This window comes from Prunus persica, chromosome G2 (assembly GCF_000346465.2).
Source record: "Prunus persica cultivar Lovell chromosome G2, Prunus_persica_NCBIv2, whole genome shotgun sequence".
Lineage (NCBI taxonomy): Eukaryota > Viridiplantae > Streptophyta > Magnoliopsida > Rosales > Rosaceae > Prunus > Prunus persica.
This window is the reverse complement of record NC_034010.1, coordinates 13,169,178-13,175,177: the sequence shown is the minus strand read 5'-3', so window position 1 is coordinate 13,175,177 and position 6,000 is coordinate 13,169,178.

Sequence of the window (6,000 nt, the reverse complement as noted above, 5' to 3'; positions counted from 1 at the left end):
GTTTTAGGTTTGATAACTTTTTCACAATGACACGATTGGATTCCGGCCTGAAATTGTGTTTCTACTATTTTATGGAACTGTTGAAACTTTAAAATGGCTTCCCTTTTAGTTTTGAGAAGGGAACCCCAAGTCATGTGAGTGCAATCATCTGTATGTAGACGTTTACTGTATGCAAAATAATCTTGAACCAATTTAGCACTTAAACCACACCTTAACACAAATTTGACAATTAAACAATAGAACGATTAGAGATAAGACTTACTTGAATTAGCCATAATCAGATATACAAGATGATATTGTCTTCTCAGTATTCCAAAATGTCAAGGCTTTCAATAGGACAAGCATACAGAATATGAACGTGTGAATATGAGAGCAGAGACCAAGCCTTTTATACAAGTTGCTTTACAACTGACTCTCCTATTAAGAGACAACTGCTAGCCAAAACGTGGAGATAATGGATGATATCCACCTCCTGTAATAGTTATTCCATTTAATCATTATCTGAATAAAAGTCTCATAATATCTTAATTTTGTTGTAAAAGTCTTGATATGGAGCCCACATTACTGTTCATTACTGTTCATTTGGCGGCTTTGATAGAGTTTGTCTGTCACGGGTGAACAGTGATGAATAGTGATGAATAGTGATTATTTCAGCCTATAAATAAGAAGAGAAACGGAAAGAAGAAGTGTAGAAAAAAAAAAAGAGAAAGGAAGAGAAAGAAAGAAAAGAGAGAAGAGAAAGCAGAGAGAAATTCTCCTAGAGAGAAAATTCAGTGAGCCACATATGTTGTAAACACTAAAGTTGTAGCCATATTATTTTATAGTGAAAGGTTACTGCTGCTGCTCTCCGAGGACGTAGGCATAGCCGAACCTCGTTAAAAGCTGTGTCTTATCTATTTTACGTGCAGCTCAATATCCGCATATATTCCAGGTTATTTTATAACACGTTATCAGCACGATAGTCTCTCCTTTTATTTCTGAAATTTTTCCAACTCAACACTATATAATATACTATATCTATCTGCTTCTCTATTACTAACCATTAACAAAAATGGACCCTTGGTAATACTAAACATATTATCAGTGGGAGACCGTTACTAATACTAACTTTTTCTTATTTTATTCGGTGGTGGTTTTAACCCCACATTTAATTTTATTTATGGTATGGTGTAGGCTTATTACCCATACGGCAATATTTATTTAAAGGGTGGTGCGGGTTTATCGTCCACGCCTTTACTTTTATTTAAATGAATGGAGCAGAATTAGTGCCCATTCAAGCACATTTACTTTACCGCACATTTACTAACAATTAACAAAAATGGACCCTTGGTAATACTAAACATATTATCAGTGGGAGACCGTTACTAATACTAACTTTTCTTATTTTATTCGGTGGTGGTTTTAACCCCACATTTAATTTTATTTAAGGAATGGTGCGGGTTTATCGTCCATACCAGCAAATTCATAACACTTTACTTTTATCTTCAATTAATATACATGAATAATGAGGACCTGAAATTCCTATTAATAAGTGGCTTAATATTCAATTAATATACCTGAATAATGAGGACCTGAAATTCCTATTAATAAGTGGCTTAATATTCAATTAATATACCTGAATAATGAGGACCTGAAATTCCTATTAATAAGTGGCTTAATATTCCAGATCTCGAGCCTAAAGTTTTGGATGGCAAATTTGGCAAAACTAGAGTTTGCTGCCTTGGACCTTTCCGGGGACAACTATTTATCATGGGTCCTGGATGCCAAAATTCATCTACGAGCCAATGGCCTCGGACAAACAATTGTAGATGAGAATGATGCTTCGCCTGAAGAGAATGCAAAGGCCATGATTTTTCTTCGCCGCCACATCCATCAAGCGCTGAAGAGCGAATATGTGGTGGTTGATGAACCGTTGGTTCTGTGGAAAGCTATAGGTGAAAGATACGATCACCAGAAGACGATGACTCTCCCAAGAGCTAGATACGAATGGACCCACTTGAGATTTCAAGATTTCAAGTCAGTGTCCGAGTATAACTCTGCTATGCACAGAATTACCTCATTAATGAGGCTATGTGGGGAAAATATATCTGAGGAGGATATGCTCGAAAAAACTCTGAGCACTTTTCATGCTTCAAATGTCCTCCTTCAACAGCAATACAGACATAGCAGTTTCAAGAAGTACTCGGAACTTGTATCTTGCCTCTTGTTAGCTGAGCAGAATAATGAGCTCTTATTAAAGAATCACCAATCTCGCCCAACGGGCTCAGCACCACTTCCTGAAATAAATGTTGCATCTCAGGAAGTGAATGCCACTTCATCTCGTGGCAGTATCCACAAACGTGGGCGAGGGGGCAAGCGTGGCCACTGGCAAGGAAGTAGAAAAAATCGTGGTGCTCGTTCAGAGGGTTTAGGTCCAAGGAGCGGTCCATCCATGAATGGCAAAAATGCATCCCGTAATAAGGGAAAGGCACAGATGAGCCATGTGCCTAGAAATGTTGAAAGCCCTTGTCACAGATGTGGTGCAAGGGGACATTGGATGCGCGCATGTCGTACACCCAGGCATTTGGCGGATCTCTATCAAGCTTCACTTAAGAACAGGAAAGTGGAGATAAATTACATTGATCATGCTCCGCCAGCCACAGATGGCTCATCAGAAATATCACGTAAGCTAAACAATACGCATCTAGATGTTTCTGATTTTGTTACTGAAAAAGGGAATGAAGGTTATGAGTCCGAATTAGATTAAATTCCTTAATGTACTATTTGTATTAGCTGAAGTGTTGTTTAAATTTCAATCCAATAAAAGTGGTAATGTTGTCTTCTTTATTAAGTCCGAATTAGATTAAATTCCTTAATGTACTATTTGTATTAGCTGAAGTGTTGTTTAAATAAAAGTGGTAATGTTGTCTTCTTTATATATTCCAGCTCATTTTACTTATTTGGTGGCATGGATGTAAATTATGGATGCCCTCAAAACAAAGGCTATGGCAGAGATATTTGTCTTGCAGACAGCGCAACTACTCATACGATCTTTCAAGATCGGAAGTATTTCTCAAAATTAATGCTTACAAAAGCAAAGGTAACAACCATATCAGGTCCTGCAGATCTGATCGAAGGTTCAGGAATAGCCCAAACTATGTTACCGAATGGAACAATATTGTCCATTCCAGATGCTTTGTATTCATCTAACTCCAGAAGGAATCTGTTGAGTTTCAAAGATATACGTTTGAATGGCTACCATGTTGAAACAAAGAAAGAGGAAAACATGGAATATCTTTGTATTACCTCCAGTGATACCCAAAAGCGTATACTGGAACAGCTTTGTGAGCTCTCATCAGGGTTGTATTACACAACCATACGGACAATTGAGGCACATAGTGTCATGGACCAAGAGTCTACTGACTCAAATGCTTTTAAGCTTTGGCATGACAGATTGGGTCATCCTGGATCCACCATGACGCGTAGGATCATCACCAACTCTAAAGGACATCCCTTGTTGACTAAACACATTATGTTATCAAGCGACATCTTTTGCCAAGCTTGTTCACAAGGGAAGTTGGTGATCAGACCATCACAACCAAAGGTTGATGTTGAGTCTCCATCATTTTTGCAGAGAATTCAAGGGGACATTTGTGGACCCATTCATCCCCCATGTGGACCATTTCGGTACTTTATGGTCTTGGTGGACGCATCTACCGATGGTCACATGTTTGTCTTTTATCTACTCGGAATATGGCATTTGCTAGGCTTTTGGCTCAGATAATTAAATTACGAGCCCAATTCCCAGATTATCCCATTAAGTCAATCAGACTCGATAATGCTGGTGAATTTACATCTCAGACTTTTGATGACTACTGCATGTCATTAGGCATTGATATTGAACATCCTGTTCCCCATGTGCATACTCAAAATGGCTTGGCAGAAGCTTTAATTAAACGCCTTCAATTGATAGCACGCACTTTGCTAATGAAAACAAAGTTGCCAGTTTCTGCTTGGGGATATGCCATTTTACATGCAGCATCGCTTGTGCGATTGAGGCCAGTCGCCAATAATCAAGGTTCTCCAATACAACTCGTATTGGGAAATCAACCAAACATTTCACATTTAAGAATTTTTGGGTGTGCGGTATATGTGCCTATTGCACCATCGCAACGTACTAAGATGGGCCCTCAACGCAGATTGGGAATTTATGTTGGTGTTGATTCACCATCTATCATCAGATACTTGGAACCCCTGACGGGTGATATTTTTACCGCACGATTTGCGGATTGTGATTTTGATGAGACAATCTTCCCACCTTTAGGTGGAGAAAAATCTGTGTCTAAAGAACAAGGCAAACTCATTCCTGAAAAACGATATGAATTATCCTGGAATGTATCCACATTGTCTCATCTCGATCCTCATACTGCTCAATGCGAAAACGAAGTGAGAAGGATCGTTCACCTCCAAAGTATTGCAAATCAGATGCCAGATGCATTTAATGATGCAGCAAAGGTGACGAAATCTCATATCCCAGCTGCAAATGCACCCGCACGGATTGATGTCCATAATGGACAAAGCAATGTGCCAGCAAATGGTTCATCTGCTGCACGCCTAAAACGTGGCAGACCATTAGGCTCAAAGGATTCAGTTCCTCGAAAGAGGAAGTTGATGGACAAAATGAATCCAAATGAAATAAATAGAGAGCCCACAATTCATAATTCAAATGCCCCCAAAGAGGGACAGGTACTTCTTGACAAGGAAAACGTCATTGGTGAAACAAGTGCCCCTGGAGTGGCAACCGTACCTGAAAGTCAAGAAATCTCCATAAATTATACGTCCACTAATGAATTGTGGAGTAGAAATGAGATGATCATCGATGATATATTTGCATTCTCAGTGGCTGCTGAAATCATAAAAGATGATGATATTAAACCACGCTCTATTAATGAATGTACACAGAGGCAAGATTGGCCCAAGTGGAAGGATGCAATCCAGGCAGAATTAAATTCTTTGGAAAAGAGGAGTGTTTTTGGACATATTAGTCCAACTCCACCCAATGTAAACCCTGTAGGTTACAAGTGGTTATTTACAAGAAAGCGCAATGAGAAAAATGAGATCTCAAGGTATAAAGCGCGACTCGTTGCGCAAGGTTTTTCACAAAGGCCTGGAATTGATTATGTGGAAACGTACTCTCCAGTAATGGACACAATTACATTCCGTTACCTAATAAGTTTGGCGGTTTCAGAAAAACTTGAAATGAGACTCATGGATGTTATTACCGCATATTTGTATGGAGAATTGGATACAGATATATACATGAAAGTTCCAGAAGGATTCAGGTTGCCTGAAGCAGCCAGAAACACACCACGGGGCATGTTCTCAGTTAAATTGAGAAGATCATTATATGGGCTAAAACAATCTGGACGAATGTGGTACAATCGTCTCAGTAAGTATTTACTGAAGGAAGGATACACAAATGATCCTGTTTGCCCATGTGTGTTTATTAAGAAATCAAAGTCTGGATTTGCGATAGTGGCAGTATATGTCGACGACATGAATCTAATTGGAACTTCTGCAGAGCTTCAAAAGACTGTTGATTATCTCAAACGTGAGTTTGAGATGAAGGATCTTGGAAAGACAAAATATTGTCTTGGCTTGCAGATTGAGCACAGTGCTAATGGAATTTTGGTGCATCAATCAACTTATACTGAGAAAGTATTGAAACGGTTTGGCATGGATAAAGCCCATCCACTTAGCACTCCAATGGTCGTTCGATCGCTTGACACTAAGAAAGACCCATATCGTCCAAAAGGGAATGATGAAATGGTCCTTGGTCCAGAAGTACCATATCTTAGTGCAATAGGTGCTTTATTGTACCTAGCACAATGTACCAGACCAGACATATCATTCTCAGTAAATCTGTTAGCAAGGTACAGTTCTGCTCCAACAAGGCGACACTGGACCGGCATCAAACATGTTCTACGATACCTTCGTGGGACAACAGACATGGGGTTATTC